Below are 20,110 nucleotides of genomic sequence, written 5' to 3'. Positions count from 1 at the left end.
TCCGTTGGGCCAATTAAATGTTTAGAAGTCCATTAACATGTGAACAAACGAAACATAACTCGATTAAATGAAACACAGAATTTTACTTATCTGAACACGTGTCAGCTCCAGAACGCATGATTTTCTGACGTGACATTTTAGGTGGCAGCATAGGAGAGAAACAAACTTATCCCCCTATATATTAAAAGAAAAGTCACTTTATTGAGATCTGGTGACGTGTCGCTCATAGGTAAAGTTTCAAAAAAATTGTTATAATTTGATTGGTCGATTGTTTTTAATTTTTATTTATTTAAGTTAGATCGAAAAATTTAAGATAAGTCTAAAAACATTTAACATCACTTGTCATATAATCTAAAAAATATTACAAATAACAATTTATGACAACTAAATCTCGAAATTATAGAAAAATTAATAATGCTATATTTATTACTTTTAATATTTATAAACTGTAAAATATAATGAACAAATTTTTATATAAGATAATTATAATAGTTTTATACTCTACTTGATGATTTGTATTCGAATATGATTATATAATAACTATTTTAAATATTACAAAATTCAAACATGTTCATTAATTTGATTTTTAAATTATTTATCATTGTTTACAGAATAAATTTATCAGAATTTTAAAATTATTTATATAATGTTATAAATTATTTATAAAAATATAAATCCTACAATCAATTGATTCAGAAGTCACATAAGTGATTTTTTATTACGTGTTGATCATAAATAAACTCTTCAAATTGTTATAATTTGATTGACCGATGATTTTTTAATTTTATTTATTATAATTATATCTAAAAGGAAAGAATAATTCAATTACCACTTTCCAAATAATCTACATAATATTAGAAATAATTATTTATGGTAACTAATTGTCGAAACTATGAAAAAGTAATAATGCGATCAATTTTTGTATATATTTATAAATTACATAAAATAATAAACAAAAGTGTTTATTTGAATTGATATAATGATTTTATATTCGTATAGAAAGAATTATATTTTTATATAAAGTATCATAATAACAATTAATGTCTAATAATTCAATGCATGCTTTATAAATTATTTATAAAATTATAAATACATTTATAAAAATCAGACGTTTTAAATTATTAAGAGGTTTTAAGTCATTTATAGAAGCTTATACATTAATTTATAAAATGTATTTTGAAAATTTATCCTCCTATTACAATATTTTGAATTTTTTTTTATTTTAATGGTAAAATTCCTCAACTATGTTTACTTAGTATAAAAACCCATAAACTAAAGACTTACTCGTAGTAATAGTAATTATGACCTATCAGAGTTTAATTCATTAAATAAAGTTAGTTTAGAGAATTTTTCGTTAAATATTTAGTTTGAGAGTTTTTACCTAAAACAAACTTAGTTGGGAGGTTTTAACGTTAAAATTCTTTATTTTTTCCTTATTATCTATTATTTAAATCCTTATAGTGGGATTTGTTTTATCAAAAACCAGTTGCAATCAACTCACGAGATATCTTATTTCCTAATATCATGCATTTAATATTTAAGTATATATATATATATATATAGCAAGATCTGAGTTACCAAAATTATGTATATATTATAACCAAAATATCTTTAAAAATTTATTAAAATATATTCTATCTCATAGCTGAATTAAAATTTATTAGAGGATATTCTATCTCATAGCTTCTCTTAAAACTAGGTCATTTAGAAACTTAAACTAATTTGCTATATAAATATCACGCCACCCCCATTAATTTCACGCATCTATCTTTTAAGTTTTCATATGTTTGATCGTTATAATTTAAATTCTACTTTTGTGAGCTTGCGGAGATGTATGATAATCAATAAGTAACTCATAGACCGGAACACCATTACTTGTAATTTTACGGGGGATTCTTCTTCTCCATTTATTTTTGTTCTCTTCCTCTCCATGTTGTATCTTTATCTATATTTTTGCATTAGTAGTGATTCAACTAACCTAGGTTGCATAGAAACGGAAACGGATACGTGGAAACGTGATTTTTGATTTTTTTGCTTTGGAAACGTTTTAGAAACGTCTATAAATATATATATATATGATTTATATTTGCATTAATTTTTATTATGTTTAGTATATCTTAGAATACAAATAAACAAATAGTCATTCTATTTAATCATACCAAAAATATAAGTCATCATTAAACATCAAAATCATATAAAAATTCAAAATAACAGAACCCATTACTTAAATATTAAATAGTTTAACTAAAATAAAAATCATAACCGCAAATCATAATCAATTGGAAAGTTCTAGTGTTTCCATAACAGAAATGCGAGTTTCCAAAATAGAAACGCAAGTTTTCACTAAGTTTCCAAACTGAGATTTTTAAGAAACGAGTTTCCAATGCGTTTCCGCGAGTTTCCGAGAGATTCCGATTCCGAAACGTGAAACGTACCTTCAACCGAGTTTCCATGCAACATAGCAACTAACAAAAAGAGACGACTCTGTTTATCCAGGAACTGAGCATCCATTTCGGAAAAAGTAATTTTTTTTTATAAAGTTAAATCACTTATCAAGAATATAATATAAGATATGTACGCTAATCAAGTGCAATTTATTTATTGTGCGTAATCCTCTTTGGTACGTCTGAGAACCAAATGTAATCTCAAAGATTTTTAAAAACTTTAAAACTCATTGACGTTGTCCTATCAATTATATAATTTGTTTTCTTTTGGGAATTGTTTACATCTTTAAACATTTTTGTTAGAATTACCTCTTTTCTATTTCAAGGCTTAGAGAAGAAAACTGTAAATCATCTCTGCTGTTACAATGAAACCATTGATAATAAATCTCAGGTAATTCAAATATCTCTTTTATATTTTATGGCTAATTTTTTTATTGAGATTATACATGAAATATTTATTTTTTCTCAATTATATTTTTCTGATGTTTTAAGATTAGTGTTAAATGTGATCGTTTTCTAAACGTTCTAATGTATTATTTGTTCATATGAACATAGTATAAATATCAATATGTAACATCGAATCTTTTATATTAACCATATACATGTAACATGAGTATTATATAGTTGTAAATATAATATTAATTTAATATTAATGTTAATGCCCGTACATACGTGCGGACGGTCCACCTAGTTTATATATATATAGATAGTTAGATAGATAACGTACAATTGAGATATCTCGAGATTAACTTGGTGTTACTGTGTTTTAATTAACTAGTGTACTTATTAAACTATGAGCACGATGCATTTATGCAGTTTAAAATTTCAAATCAATACTATTAAAACAGAAGCAATTTTTATCTACTTACAAATAGTCTAGGTTGGACCATTATATTTAATTATATTTTCTATTATTTTTACTCATATCTAATTTAATTGTTAAATATACATAATACCTAAAATTAAGGAACTAACTAACTAATCTATTATTTTTTAAACTAATAAATTTAATTTATATTAATTCGAAATTCAAATAACTAATTAATTATATTTTAGTTATTAATGTAATAAATAATTATATATATGTCTATTCATTCGTATATATACAACTATATATTAATTCAAATGCAAAAAAAAAATATAATTCAAAACCCTCACCAAATACATAAAAATATAATTCTTATAGTTAGAGTATTAAAATATATATAAATATATATTATAAATTAAATATTAATAGAAATTATATGATGAAACATGTTACTATTGATAGTTTAATGAATATATTTTTTACGGGTTACTCAAACATACATGTAATATATATATCAAATATAAACTAATTGAACAAATATATTAACACAAATATATCATAAAACATTACATTAACATTAATCGAAGCGAGAGAGTAAGAGTCAATATTTTAATTGTGTAAAAATATAATTATATATAAATTAGAAATATTAAGAACTAAATATAATAAAAATATATATCAAAATTAAAATAATAAATATTTGCATTTCTAATGCGAATAATGAAATTAAATTTTAAATTTAAAATCAGCCATAGACAAAACATCAAAAAGTATCTAATAATATGTGAATAACAAAAGCAAACTAACTAAATAAACAATTGTATTTTGTTGCAAACGTAAATCATTAATTTGTAATAGACGTATACACATTATTGATGCATCCACTCAAATATTAATCCATTAACAAGATGGAATTTTAGTTGGACTAAAATTGTATTAAAATTAGAATATTAATTTCATAATATATTCTCTATTCATCTGAACGTTCATGAATATATATTACAATACTCTAAATATAATATTAAATCAAACCTGATTACATATTGGGTCATCTATCAGTTCAACCGATAAACAGATCTCGGGTTTTAGCGGTTGTTACGGGTTTTATAGAATTTTTAAATAACAGTTTTTTTTTTGAAAACTAAAATGAATTACATATGAACCACCGAATTTGGCAATTTAACTGCGGGTCGGATCGGGTTAGGTTTCAAAACATTGAATATAATGTTTCATTTGTAATATCTAAGTGTAGATACAATTAAAATACAAATTTATATCAAATAAATTTGGAATGTTTCGAAAATAATCCCGCGCTTTGAAAGCGCGAGTCAAAATCTAGTATATAGTTAAACTACATTTCTGGTTTAGTGGGATGGACCAACGTTATTATTAACTTAATTATTGCTATGTCTCAAACTAAATTAAACGCATGGTTAATTCTCTAAACTTTGTTTTCTTCCCGAAAACTTATAAACAAAATTAACCTTTCTTGCATTTTAATAAAATACTCTTAGCAAATCCAAAAAGAACAAGGTAATTAACGTCGGCAACTGATAGCACATTAAAGCCATTTTTTGTAACTGAAGAAATTATGTTTTAAAATGGTGACTCTGTAATTTGTTTTTATCTGCAGAATTTTGAATAATGAGAAAACTATATAGGTGTAGAATTAAGAATTGAAAACAAAAGTTTCCTTTAGTAATGTAAAACGTATGAGATTTCTGTGTTGAGTTGCTTTATTTGTTTCCGCCTTGTTTCACCTGTTTATTGTCTCTGTGTCATTAAGAAAACAATTGAAAATTAAAAAGTAAAACGCGGAAATACTTATTTTAATTACAACAAAAGAAGAGCAGGTTCCATCGTGAAAGACCAAAATTCATACGCAAAATTCAAGATCTTTAGTAGGTTTGTCGTTGCCGTTTATAGGCTATGAGATTGACCACTATAAACTGCAATGTACTGTTGAATCCAATTCCCCTCCACTCAAAATGTCTCTCTCTCTAGACATCTGTCCCGTTGCATGTAAGAGGGAGAGAGAAAAGAGACAAAACTCAAAAACAGAGATAAGACTCTTGAAGAGTGTGAACGACAGAGAGGGATAATGTTTTTTATTTTCATCTTTTGTTAATCTCCCTTCTCCTCTCTTCTCTTCTCTTCTTCTCTCCTCTCCCCGAATATCTCTCTCTTTGTTCTTTCTTTTTTGTTAATTTATTTTCCCTTCTTGATTTGGTCAAACCCTAGATTTGTTTTCGCAAAGGGTATCCAAAAATGAATATAACTTTCCTCTTTTCCTTTGATTATAAATATTCCCTCTGGTTCTTGCTTATCCTAAGCCTCTCAGATCTAACTCTACATCCCAAACCCATTTCCAATGGTCGATCTCTTATTTCAGAATCTGTGTAGGTAAGGACATTGAATGAGTTTTGGGATAAATTTTAGAGAAACGCATAGAAACTGACAGAAGAGAGTGAGCACACAAAGGCACTTTGCATGTTCGATGCATTTGCTTCTCTTGCGTGCTCACTGCTCTATCTGTCAGATTCCGGCTCCGATTCTTTTCGGTCTGTTCACGTTTTCTTCTTTAATTGTGTTCCCATTCTCTCTCTCTTATGTTCTTCATCCCTCCAAATTAAGGTAATTGATACGATCTCGCTCCTATAATATGTAACGATTTGGTTTCTAAATGCATACGACTTTACTCTTTCTTTTCTCCTTTGTTCTACTTTATATTTTATGAGATCATTAGTTTCGAAAAAGCTTTAATCTAAATGTTTATGGTTCGGTTAAACAAGATTAATATGGGACCATTAACGTTAACCGTTCTTTCTTAGGCTGGTCCTAACTCTTTTGAATCCTTAATTTTCTCAATTCAAGCTTAGATTATTAATCATGTGGTTTTGTATCCTCTCTTTTTTTCGGTTTCCGCTAGCTTTCAAAATCTGTGATTTAGTATCTTGATTCATAAATATGTATAGATCTATTATTTGCTTCATATGATGACATCTGTGGATTTGCAAATTACTGTTCATGATCTTCAGCTGTTGGTTTTCTAGATTATTTATATTGTATGCTTGTACATTTTGCTTGATGTATAACCACTATATTTATATAGATGGTATCTAATTTATATACCATTGGTTCCATGTGATCACGTTGTGAATCTTTACGAGAATATTCTTGTGGACTTGGTTCTTGATCTAAGAACACGTTCTTTGCATTTAATTTTCAAAACGACCACAGGCTCATCAATTTGTGTATTCTTTTCGAACTTTTAAGTAGTAAATATGGGTTCCAGAAGCGATTTGTAGATATGGCCAATTCTATATATATAGTGGTTACGAAATCTACAGTAATTGAATTTCTTTCTGAATTATGTATGCGTGTCTATGACTGAATGCTTATGTATGCGTGTCTATGACTAAATTTTGAAGAAAAGTAAAATGTGACTTTCCCACATTTAAATGAATTATGTGTTTTTCTTTCTGCCAAAATACTATTTTCAAGTCTTGGGATTTGTTTCTAAGTGATGGGGTGATTAATATTCTTCAAATCGTGTCAAATATCTACAAATATTTTTTCTCGTGTTGCTAGCTAGGTGTCTCTTGTCATGCAGGTCTTGCTTTCTCCTTTTTCTCATTTGTTCCCACGTTTTCTTGCGTAGAAACCAGTTAATGGACTATTTTCAGACAAACCTAGGTTTGTAATTCCTGTAGTTAGCAACAAATAGGTTTTAACTTCGTGAAGAGAAAGATAGTTCTTACTTGGGGAGTGTGAAATGTGTTTTGAATCCTCAGAGGCATGTTTATAAGAATGATCGATATATGAGGTTGAGCTTCTCAAACTTTTCTTAACTGGGTCTGATGGAAAATGGTTTACGGAGTACTTATATTTTGCATTCCATTATGTAACAAGTTGTCACCAAGACTTTTGTTTGCATTCATCTGAGAAATTAGAGTCACACGGGCGTTAGCCAGGAATAGGGAAGACAATCAAAGAGACACTAACATATATTTTTAAGGTGTCATCAACGGTGCCAGATTGTAATATGCAGCAAATCCTCTGTCTTGATGAGAGGGATATTTTATGTTACAAGCTGGTACTATTTAGTATTGATCGACCTTTTGGTGCACTTTTGTTCATCATGTTTCAGATTTCGATTGTCTATCTTGGTCGCTGCCCGATTCAAATTGTTCATGGGAAGGCAAAGACCGATGCGGTGTTTGCGGTAACCTATATATTTATAATCTTTTGGGATATTGATTTAGGGTTTTTGTGCTTTGTTCTATCAACTGATTTCCTTGATGCTGATTGTTCTAGTTCACATTTGTAATATTAAACATTGTTAGGTTAATTATTGTCAGGTAAGTAGGATCTGGATAGGATTGTTGTTGTGCAAGTCCACTATCGATACATTGATAATTTAGTTGGTTACATTTTGAAAATGTCCAAGTTTAATGGTATATGTCATCTCAAGAAAATTGAAGTCTTACCTAGAAAGTTAGAAAATGTCAAACGAAACAAATCCTAGCGATTGGCTCTTGTTGATGATATACAACACATCTTTTTTTTATTCCTTTTAACTTTTCTCTAATTTTTTTAGTGTAATACAAAAGTAGATCCTCCTTTTCAGAAATATAAATAAATTAATACGTACTAGTCAGCCGTTTTAAAATAATCAAATATTATATCCTCTTTAAGTAATACAAAGTCATATTTATCAATCAAGTAGATGATAATAAAAACAAAGAAGTCACAACATGTAAATTACATACTTAATTACCTCTTTAAACTTAATCAGAAAGTTCTCTCTGATTAATTAACAATAATCGTAACATCATAATTAATTGTAGTGTAGTCTTTTGCAAACAAAGGTAAATACAGTATTTATCGAAGAAAAACCTTTTGTAGTCTTTATATATAAAATACACTTTCAATCTCTTCTGGGGGTGACAGCTCGGATTCCACGTCAGAAATAGGAAGTCTACAGCATTGACACGTCGGATCCGCACCGTTTCACTAAAGCGTTGCTCTGTCCGAACGGGCTTCACGTGGGCTTTGTGTTGCGCTTCGTCTGCGGCCCTAATCAGTTGCAATGCGAACCCCTTTGTGTTCTTCGTTTCTCTTCGATCGCGCAGTGACGATCCAGTTATCTAAGCATCACACTACTTGGTCATCGTTCATCTTCCTATCCATCAGTTGCGATTGCATTCGGTATATATATGCACTTCACGGAACCCTCAAACAATCTAATCCTTCCACAATCTTCTTCAGATCCTCATTTATCTTCTTTCTCCATTAGAAGCGATTGTTTCTAAGAGACCTCTTAATTGACATTTCATCCTAGATTCTTATTAATGGCAGTCTGTAAGTTAAATTTCCCTTTTTGTTCTTTCTGTGCACATGGAATTTACATTTGCTTAATGTTTTTTGCATCTGTGTTTGACGTTTGAAAATCTGAATCCGATTTCAAAGTCATGGATCTGGAAATTAATGATGCGCTGGCGATGGAAATTTGTCGTGATACCAGCATAAATTCACGGGACGGTTGGCATTCCTCTCCGGCGTGTAAGTTTATGGAAACATAACACTTTTTCATTCTTTATGAATCTCCAAGAAATAAAGGAATCTTTGTGATATACAATTTTGATTGATCTTTAACAGGCTAAGTTGTTTACATTCAGATAGAATCGTTCATCGTTATATGAAAAAGATACATGCTTTTGGATTAACAGAGCAATCTATGGCTTGCTAATTTTGGAGTGGCTAGGATTGGAGCTCAGAATCCAAATGACATGACTGAAGAAACTTGTACTCTTGATGGCTCCAAAGGTAACAAAGGAACATAACCCTTACGTTAAGGATTGGTTAGGGTTAACTTTCTATCTCCCTCATTGTGAGTGTAGTATTGAAACATGTTATTTGGGGACTAAACTGGTTTATGGTTTCGTTGGTTTAATAGAAAAACCTAACGTTTTTACCAAAAAAAAAAGAAAAAAAAACTTAAACACAGTACTAAACCCATTTTTTATTCAGTTTTAGTTTCCACTCATATTGATGCAGCGTTGGTTTCCACTCAGATCATATACTCATCCCTTTTGGCTGTTTATAGAATTTGTTTTGTTTATGGCAGTGAGAACGTCTCAGCCGAGAAGATCAAGAGCTGATGCAGAAGCTTCCTGATTCCAGCAAATCAAACGCCGTTGAACAACATAAAATCTGTTTCACCCAATTCAAAAGTGAGAAATTTGCGAGTTATTAAATTTAGTATTTTTTATCTTCACTTCTCCTTCTCTGAAATTGTCTTTTTAGCTCTCCTTCTTTTACAGGATTCATTTGGTAAGAAGCTGATGGATAGGATCCGGCCAACCCAACCCCGGTCCTGCACAGTACTCTTCGTCCGCCTCTACCACGGTGTCTCAACCCAACTCCGGTTCCTGCCATGTTGATGCAGATCTACAGCGACACTATAGGTGTTGCCAAATCTGTACTTTAATCCTCCTAAGTTCAATTTCATGCCGCAAATTTAGAGACACGGTGTGTCCTTCTTTTTCTCTCTGTTCATATACACTTGGATATGTAATATAAGAAATTAAAAATGCTTCTCTTTTGTTGTTCTATGTGACCAGAAAAGACAGAACTCTGAACAAGTAGAAGAACAAGATCCACTTATTAGTTGTTCTTCTTTGATGTAGTTGAACACAGTTTTGTATGTTGGAAATGACTTTGATCGGCCAGTTTTGTAAAGAGTATTCACTAATTAGCTGACGCCTTGGATCATGTTAGGTTTTGCTCTTATTCACTGCCTTTTAACCACTCTTCTGGTGAAAATTATATACACTGGTATACCATTCTTCTTCAATCCATTTGTTTGATTCAGTTAATCTTCTTTTGTTTCTTAGTCTTCTTCTTTTAACTGTGTCACTACAAGAAAACGTATCTTTACCGAGGAAGTTTAACGAGGAAAAATATTCCTCGTAAAAAAACGTTGATTTTGCGAGGAAATTACGTTGAGAAAGAAAAGCATCGTTATTTCGTCGTAAGGTAACGACAAAAAAAATTCGTCGTAAAGACGATGTAAACTGACGTGGCTTTTACGAGGAAATAGTTTTTCCTCGTAAAAGCCACGTAAATTTCGCGAGTGCTTTACGACGAAATATTTTACGTGTACTTAACGAGGAAATTTTGAATCCACCAACTTGGTAGGTGGCTCACGTTTTTTTTTTGGCCATACAATTAATTTTCGTCGTAATTTCATAGTAAAATTACAACTACCAGATTCGAAATTTTCTATAAATATGGATGTTGGAACATCATTTTAAACACACCAACAACAAAAAACGTGAAAGAAAAAAAAATGGCTGGCTCTGGGACTATTTACGAGTTGCGGAATTGGATGTATATGCATAGAGATGCTAACGGGAGAGTGACGAAAGAATACCTTGCGGGGCTGGAGACATTTATGCACCAAGCAGATTCAACACCGCTCGCCCAAGAAAGTGGTAAGATGTTCTGTCCTTGTCGGAAATGCAACAATTGGCAAACCGTGAAAATGTTTGGAAGCATTTAATAAATAGAGGTTTCACGCCAAATTACTATATCTGGTTTCAACATGGGGAAGGTTATAATTATGATCAGAATGAAGCTAGTAGTAGTAATAGCAATTTTCAGGAAGAACCGGTTAATCATCATTTGCATAATGAACATAGTTACCATCAGGAGGAGATGGTAGATTATGATAGGGTTCATGATATGGTAGCTGATGCATTCGTAGCTCATGATGAAGATGAAGAACCTAATATAGATGCAAAAAAGTTTTACGGAATGTTAAACGCGGCGAATCAACCACTTTACAGTGGTTGTAGAGAAGGTCTCTCTAAATTGTCGTTGGCTGCTAGAATGATGAATATTAAAACTGATCACAATCTACCTGAAAGTTGCATGAACGAATGGGCGGACTTGTTTAAAGAGTATTTGCCGGAAGACAATGTGTCTGCTGATTCTTATTATGAGATTCAGAAATTAGTTTATAGTCTTGGGTTGCCTTCGGAGATGATAGATGTCTGCATCGACAACTGCATGATCTATTGGGGAGATGATGAGAAGCTAGAAGTATGTCGATTCTGCAAGAAGCCACGATTCAAGCCGCAAGGACGGGGACGTAATAGGGTACCGTACCAAAGGATGTGGTACCTACCAATTACAGACAGATTGAAAAGATTGTATCAATCAGAGCAGACTGCTGCAAAGATGAGATGGCATGCCGAGCATACTCAGACGGATGGTGAGATGACTCATCCATCAGATGCAAGAGCCTGGAAACATTTCAACAAAGTACATCCGGATTTTGCTAGCAATAGCCGGAATGTGTATCTCGGATTATGCACAGATGGATTTAGTCCGTTCGGAATGTCAGGGAGACAATATTCATTGTGGCCAGTCTTTCTTACGCCATACAACCTGCCACCGGAGATGTGCATGCAACGGGAGTTGCTATTCTTGACGATATTGATACCTGGTCCGAACCATCCAAAAAGGTCCCTGGATGTTTTCCTACAACCACTGATAAAAGAGTTGAAGGATTTGTGGTCAACAGGGGTGAGGACGTATGACTGTTCAACGAAGACGAATTTTACGATGCGAGCTATGCTTTTGTGGACCATAAGTGACTTTCCTGCATATGGGATGTTGTCTGGATGGACTACACATGGAAGATTAGCTTGTCCATATTGTAATGGAACGACAGATGCGTTTCAACTGAAGAATGGTAGGAAGACAAGTTGGTTTGATTGTCATCGTCGATTTCTTCCCATTGGCCATCCTTACCGAAGAAACAAGAATTTGTTTAGGCACAAAAGGGTTGTGAGAGACACTTCTCCACCATATCTAACTGGAGAACAAATTGAAGCACAAATCGACTACTACGGAGCTAACGAAACAGTTCGTTGGGGTGGTAATTGGCATGTCCCTCGTAATATGCCTGATTCTTACGGTGTTCATCACAACTGGCACAAGAAGAGTATATTTTGGGAGTTGCCATATTGGAAGGATCTTCTTCTGCGACACAACCTCGATGTGATGCATATAGAGAAGAATTTCTTTGAGAACATCATGAATACAATATTGAATGTCCCAGGGAAGACAAAAGACAACATAAAATCGAGGTTAGACTTGCCGGATATTTGCTCAAGAAGCGAGTTACATATTAAAAGCAATGGACAAGTTCCTGTTCCGATATTCAGACTGTCTTCAGAAAAAAAGTCGGTGTTGTTCAACTGGGTGGCATCAGAAGTGAAGTTCCCCGATGGGTATGTTTCAAATCTCTCTAGATGTGTTGAAAAGGGTCAAAAGTTCTCTGGGATGAAGAGTCATGATTGTCATGTCTTTATGCAACGACTACTGCCCTTTGCATTTGCGGAGCTACTTCCAACAAACGTACATGAAGCACTTGCAGGTTCGTAGTGTTTTATATCACAATAATTTTATAACGGTCTAGTTTTCAAAATAATATACGACTAACAATGTGTTTAATTGTTTTTGGAATATAAAAGGCATTGGAGCATTTTTCAGGGATCTGAGCACACGCACTCTTAAAGAAGAAGTTGTAGAACAGCTTCAGGAGAACATTCCCATCTTATTGTGCAACTTGGAGAAGATATTTCCTCCTGGATTTTTTGACGTCATGGAGCATCTAGCTGTCCACCTCCCATATGAAGCATTGCTTCGTGGACCTGTACATTACGGATGGATGTATCAGTATGAGCGAGCCATGAAATATTTGAAGGGAAAAGCAAAGAACCTCGCCAAAGTTGAAGGTTCTATAATTGCTGGAAGTTTGACGGAAGAAGTTTCTCACTTCACATCGTACTACTTTGCGTCAAAAGTACGTACCCGTAGAAGAGCTCCAAGAAGATATGATGATGGTGGAGTTGCGCCAACATATGCAGTTGCTGGTGTTCCAGACATCTTTAGCCAGATTGGACGACTCGGTGGGAAGTCTAAAGAGGTTTGGTGGTCGAGTGAACAAGACGCTCATAGTGCACACACCTATATTCTACTCAATTGCGAGGATCCATTGATGCGTTATTTTGAAAGGTAACATATATGGACACTTCAAAACACATATAATTAATTATATAATTGCAAGAGATTCATTCCTATGAAATGTGATTAATTTTACAGCCTATTTGTTTCTCAAGTCGAAGAAACATTTCCTGGTATATCCACAAGTGACGTAGACAAAAGGAAAGATCAGCACTTCATTAAGTGGTTGCGGAATCAGGTATTATAACTCAAACTATTTTTTCATACATGATTTGTATTTTAATGTTCTCTTTATTTTTGCAGGTTGATTATGACGACGATGCAGATTATCCTAAGTGGTTACACGAAGTAATTCAATCTCCACTTGTAAAGGTCACCACATCACAGATGTATTTCACACGAGGCTACACTTTTCACACATATGAGTATGGTAGACAGCGGGCGACCAGTAACTATGGAATATGTGTGAAAGGGGAAACAGATTTCTACGGGATCTTGACGGAGATTATTGAAGTCGAATTTCCAGGGATACTGAAGCTGAAATGCGTCATCTTCAAATGTGAATGGTTTGACCCCGTCGTCAACAGAGGTGTTCGGTCTAACAAATTTGGTGTAGTTGATGTCAACGGTGGACGTCGGTACAACAAATTCGAGCCTTTCATCTTAGCTTCACAAGCAGACCAAGTTAGCTTCCTTCCATACCCTCGGATGAGAGATTCGGGTATAAATTGGTTAGCAGTGATCAAAGTTACACCTCGAGGACGAATCATCAGTGGAGAAGAACCACCATTGCAAGAAGAACAGATAAATGAAGTCGAGGAACCTGAACAAGAAGTTGATGACATCCTTCTCATTGATCCGCATAATCACGAATACGAAGATCTTACCGATGATGCCACAGACGAAGCTGTAGAAGACGAGTTTAATGAAAATGATGATATTTCTAGTGATGACGAGAATGTCGATGTATCCGATTGATGTATTTGATTTTGTGTAGTTTGTTTTATGAATAAGGTAATGTGAGAGTTTGTTTTATGAATAAGGTAATGTGGGAGTTTGTTTTATGAATAAGAAATTGTGGGAGTTTGTTTTATAAATAAGTAAATGTGGGAATTGTGGTTTGGAATGAAAATAAAGATGGGGTTTGGAATATATGAAGTAGAAGATAAGGAATATGGGGTTTTGGGGTTTGGGGTTTCGGATTTTAGGGATTTAAACGTACTGCTCGTTAATTCCTCGTAACCTGACGTCGAATGTACGATGTAATCCTCGTTTATTCCACGTAGGACAGAATCGTCGTAAAGACCTCGTAAAGTAAATTGACGTAAATGCCACGTAAAGTAAATGACGAAGGTGGCACTCGTTTATTCCACGTAGGACAGAATCGTCGTAAACACCTCGTAAGGCCACGAGGACTTTACGACGAAATTAAAAAAGCGGGGCACGCTAATTCCACGTAAGCCCAAATCGTCGTAAAAGAGTCGTAAAATAACGACGATATTACGACGAAAATATTAAAAATACTAAAAAAAAGAAGAGAAGAAAGATGCTTGAATCACATTTGGCGAGACTTACGTAAGTCTCGACCACATGAGTTCCAAATATCTTCTTCTCTTTTTTTTTTTCCAAATTTTCTAAATTGGTGAAAAGCGGGAGTATAAAAACTAGAAAAAAAGAAAAAAAGAAAGATACTGGAATTATATGTGGCGAGACTTAAGTCTCACCCACATAAATTCTAATATCTTCTTTTCTTCTTTTTTTTTTCAAATATTTCTAATTTGAAAAGTATTTTGGTGAGGAGTGTGATTTGAGATAGGGTGTGTTTTGTGAGTTTGTGTGTGTGGTTTGAGAAGGAAAGTTGTGGGTATTTATAGAAAATAAAGGCTCGCTAATTCCTCGTAACTGGTTAACTCGTTAATTCCACGTAACCCTTTTCGTCGTAAAAACGTCGTTAACAAAACGCGGGCCTTTGTATTTCGTCGCTATTTCGTCGTAACTGAAAACGCGGGCCTCTGTAATTCCTCGTAAGTTTACGAGGAAATTACGAGGACAAGTAATCTTATATATATCCCGAGCGAGCTCGCTCCGTCTTTCCTCTCCACTTCCTCTCCACTTCCTCCCTAATTCGTAGCAATGGTAAGTCTCCCTAATTCCTCTCTAGTTTGATTAGTTTAGGATAGATTAGGTGGTTAGTATAGGGAATTTAGATAGGTTTACGGATCTTATGTTATTTAGTGTTGATTAGGTGGATAGTTTTGGGAAGTATATGTTTACGAAAATTTAAAAAATTAAATTTTTTTCTCAGGTTCGAAAAGGTAGACTTACTGCCCATTACAGAGAGATGTTCGGAGAGCCGGGTAGTCGTTTAGACCCGTCGTCTTCTTCAGCTCCCGGTTCTTCGGGTCAGGAGACTGTCCCCGAGACTCAGTACACTCAGAGAGTCATTGGATCTCCTTCTTCTAGTGCTCCCCAGATGCCTCCTCCTCCTGTGCCTCCTACGATGCCGGCACCTCCGATGCCCGCGGCCGAGATTCATCCCGATTTGATGGTGCCTCCGAGTGCTCCTTACTCGCAGTACACCGTAGAGGACATTCTCCGTCTGCCAGGCAGAGAAGGTTTACCAGTCATCGACCCCGACCGACCGGACGGAACTTTATGGTATGTTTCATTATTTTTTTATTCTTTTTAAATTATTTATAACTTTAAAAAATAATTTATATTTTAAATTTGTATTTTTCAGGTGGGGGATTGACGGATGTCTTGCATCGGACGTAACCGACACGATAAAAGGTTACTTCTCCATGGCACATCCGAACTGGAAAATGACGCCCCACTACGTCAGAAAGACGTGGTTCAAAATTTACGCTGTAAGTTCTATTAATTAAATATATATCTTTAAATTTTTTAATTATTTATATATATATTTTTTTCTGAAAAACTAATTAGAAATTATTTTTTCCAACAGCAAAAATATAATTGGGCCTTCGGGATCACTGAGAGGGTGAGGAAGAAGTTTGAAGCGAAGGCGAAAGTTCGCTTGTTGGACACGGTCTCCAACTGGAAGGGTGACTGGATCGTGAAGGGGTATGAGCGTGGCAAACCCGCTGAGCTCACCACGGATGTCTGGGATGGCCTCATCCGATATTGGCGTCTTCCTGATTCCATTAGAATCGCCCAGTCTTGCTCTAACTCCCGTAACACAGTCGATGAGCACGGGAACGGGCCGATGCTTCACACTACGGGCCAAAAACCTCACGCTGGTGTCCGTTTGGAAATGGTAATTAAAAATTTAATTATATTAAATTTTTAGTATATTTTTATATATATATTCTAATTAACAACTTTCTTAAATGTTTTTTTAGGCCAAAGAGACGGGAGAATTCCCGTCTCTTATGCAACTTTACGAGAGGACCCACAAGAACAAGGCGGGCCGATTTATAGATGGCAAGTCCGAACAAATCTACAACGATTTGGCTGCTCGGGTTGAAGAACGCCAGACCCAGCTGACCCAACAGTCCACCGATGGATTACCCGTCACCTTATCCACACCTGAAGTGGATAAGCTTTACGAGGAGGTAAATTTTCTAAAATTTTAATTTTTTTAAATATTCATTTAATTTAACTTTAAATTTTTACTAACAAAATTTATTTTTTGTTTTTAAGGTTGTCCCTAAAAAAAAGGGACGGACGTTGGGGATTGGTTCCGTCAACGATGTTCCGATAGCGACATCGTCTTATGTTCAGCGACGGGATGATGAAGTCGCTCAGCTGCGTAGGGAGTCCGAAGAGCTGCGTAGAGAGTCTACTGAGCTGCGTAGAGATTCTACTCAGCTGCGATCTCGTATGGGTGGACTCGAGGGCTTCTTGGACGTTGTAGCGGCCACAAATCCGGAATGGGCGACTTTGTTGAGGACCATGCGACAACAAAATCCTATCCCAGGCCAGTCACCGACCGACGACTCACATGCCGAGGCGGATGTTCAGGCGAGGAGTGATGAATTCTACGAGGCGATTAATTAACGACCACCCAAGTTCTTTTTAATTTCGGTTATTGTATTATGAATTCAAAACTTATTTATAAATAAAATATTTTGGTTTTGATTTTTTTAGAATTTTAATTTCATTAATAATTTAAATAATTTAAATTATATTTATAATTATAATTTTTTATATTTCTATAAAATAATGAAACGAAGTAAATTCGTAGCTAATTTTGCGGCTTCTTTACGTGGAAGCTTAACGTGGTTTTTACGAGGAAACGTTTGGAAATCTATCAAGGTTTTTACGTTTTCTTTACGTGGAAAGTTTTCAAGGTATTTACGTCAATTTTACGAGTATTTATTTACGTGTGTCTTACGAGGAAAGATTTTCGTGGTAATTACGAGGAATGTTAGCGACGTCCTTACGAGGAATCTTTACGTGGTCTTTACGAGGAAAATTAGCGACGTCCTTACGAGGAATCTTTACGTGGTCTTTACGACGAAATATCCTCATTCGCTTTTACGACGAAATTATTTCCTCGCTAACTTACGACGATTTAGCGAGGATATATGCGTTACGACAAACATATAACGACGAAACGGGTTTCCTCGCTAATTCGTCGTAACACTGCTTTTACGACGAATTAGCGAGGAAAACTGCCCTCGTAAAACTTGTGTTTTCTTGTAGTGTGTAGCTAAGGAAGAGTTCGAGAATCTGTGTTTAATTCTTGGTATTGAGCTTGATGCTGTGGTAAGTCCAGCGTATCTTTCTTTTTGTCAATGTTTTGTTAGTTTTTTCCCCCCTGATTAGCATCTGTGTTTTGCAATGACTACTAGACAACTGAGAAAGCAATCAACAGGAAAGAAAAGCATATAGAAGAAGAAGAAGCTGATGATGACGAAGAAGTCATCTACAAATAATATATCAATCTGGCTGTGTAGTGTATATACACTGGTATATATTTATATGATATTTTTTAAACAAATTTCGAGACTAATGTTTAGGTTAAATTTTAAAAGCAATAAAATCAGTCAAATGTATTATAAACAAACTACAAAAATCATATTCGTGAAGTAATTAAATAAAAATAGAGAAAATCATAAGCTATACATTAGAAGCTAACAGTAATATTTTTTTAGAATATCCTAATATGTTCATGTATTTTATTTGATAATTTCTTAAAATAAATATGGTTATTTTCAAGTAGTAACGATCAATATTAAACTATTATACAGATTAGCTAATTTAGAAAATAAAATTTTACATCGATTCACCTTTCCATTATGCAAAGCTTGATTTAAAAGAAAATATATAAGAAAATATAAAATTATCAATGGATTAAAATAAATTTATAAGAGAGAAATTTCATGCTCTATGTATTGAACTTCAAATGTAATTCTGAATATTTATTTACTTATTTCATAATTAAATTAGAAAAAAAATAGTTACACTAATTAAAAAGGAATTGTTATTATAGTTAGATAAGTGTATGATTTCTAACAAAAATAACAAAAACCAAATAATTATTACTAATTAAGAATAAACTAAATATTTCTAAATGTATATAAAATGTTTTTAGGAAAAATTACTTGAATACCCGTGTGTAGGACGGGTTTATCCTTAGAAGTGTAAACTTCTGTGGCTTTTGAAATTCTATTTTTGGGACGAATGATTAAAAATGAAAAATTCTTTACAACAATTTTCACTAATAAAAAATATACAGAAATGTGCCATAATAAATAGTTACACTATAAATATGTTTAAAAATATGCAAACCATGCAAACGTTTTAGTACTTCGGTAATAGAAATCCAAACAGTGTGTATTTCAGTTTCTTTTTAAAGTATGTTAATTGTATAAGGAAAATAATCTTCATTGTTTATAGAACAAAACATATTTAATTTAGTTCAAATGCAATTTCGGATCTCTTTAAATAAAAATAATTTCTTCCAATGGATCCTCCGAATCTTGAATGGAACATATAAACCATTATGAATCTCTTCTCCTTAATCTGAAATCATATGCTTAAGAGTAAGACCAAGCAAGAAATGGTCCATAGATGCTCATATTTGTTCCTAACAAATAATAGAGCTTATTTTATCAAAACCGAGTATCACCCAACAATAAACTTAAAAATGAGACCGATGATCAACAGGAACAACATTTCCAACTGGATGGCTAATTTTTTGATTGCTAATTTCTCACCAAAGTTAAGATTTTATTTTTGGAATATTATTCAAGTATTAAGGCTGGCGAGAACCTCAAAAAGAGTCATATATATTGGTTGTTAATAAGAAATGCAACTTCAAATAATCATCAATTCCATTCCAATAGCATGTCGAGAGACTATGATTTCAACATAAAAAGTAATTTTTCTTAAGATATACAAACAAAAAAATTACTCACAACACAATTCTTTCAAACCCAAAATATTACGAACCACAAATAATACATCGAATATAAGATTATTTTTTTTTTTAAAGAAACAACGTGAAGACCATTTGAAATCCTCATAACATAACAATGCCATATTTCTTTAATTAATATAGAAATAACTATTATTTTTCTCGACAACAAAAACAACTATTGCAAACAAACAAAAGATATATTATCATCTATAATCCTTTATGGCCTACAATTTTCTAAAAAACAAAAGTCATATCATGAACATCTTTTACAAATACAAATTTAAAACACAAACTATAGAATCATACAAAAAGTAATACTCCCTCTGTTTCAAAATACATGAAGTTTTAAGATTGTGCACAACTATTAAAAAACTTATTTTTTATATTAAAAATATCATTAAAATATAAATTAAAAGTTATTCAACTAAT

General features: G+C 33.1%; 1 long non-coding RNA gene across 8 annotated transcripts; it reads left to right on the top strand.

Annotated features, from left to right (window-relative positions):
* The first annotated feature begins 4,348 nt into the window (after nt 1–4,348).
* LOC125591474 lies at nt 4,349–18,325 on the top strand. 8 transcript variants are annotated; one of them, XR_007327514.1, is made up of 6 exons: nt 4,349–8,616; nt 8,725–9,081; nt 9,383–9,488; nt 9,579–10,092; nt 17,969–18,024; nt 18,111–18,325. It is a non-coding gene; the product is annotated as an uncharacterized LOC125591474 (long non-coding RNA). The 8 variants fall into 8 exon arrangements; XR_007327511.1 differs by having other exon boundaries at nt 4,356–8,817; nt 8,914–9,081; XR_007327512.1 differs by having other exon boundaries at nt 4,357–8,817; nt 8,934–9,081.
* Nucleotides 18,326–20,110: the final 1,785 nt, after the last annotated feature.

The sequence above is a fragment of the Brassica napus genome, chromosome A3 (assembly GCF_020379485.1).
Source record: "Brassica napus cultivar Da-Ae chromosome A3, Da-Ae, whole genome shotgun sequence".
In the NCBI taxonomy this organism is placed as follows: Eukaryota; Viridiplantae; Streptophyta; class Magnoliopsida; order Brassicales; family Brassicaceae; genus Brassica; species Brassica napus.
Note: the sequence above shows the minus strand (reverse complement) of the source record. Positions and strands in the feature narration are given on the sequence as shown.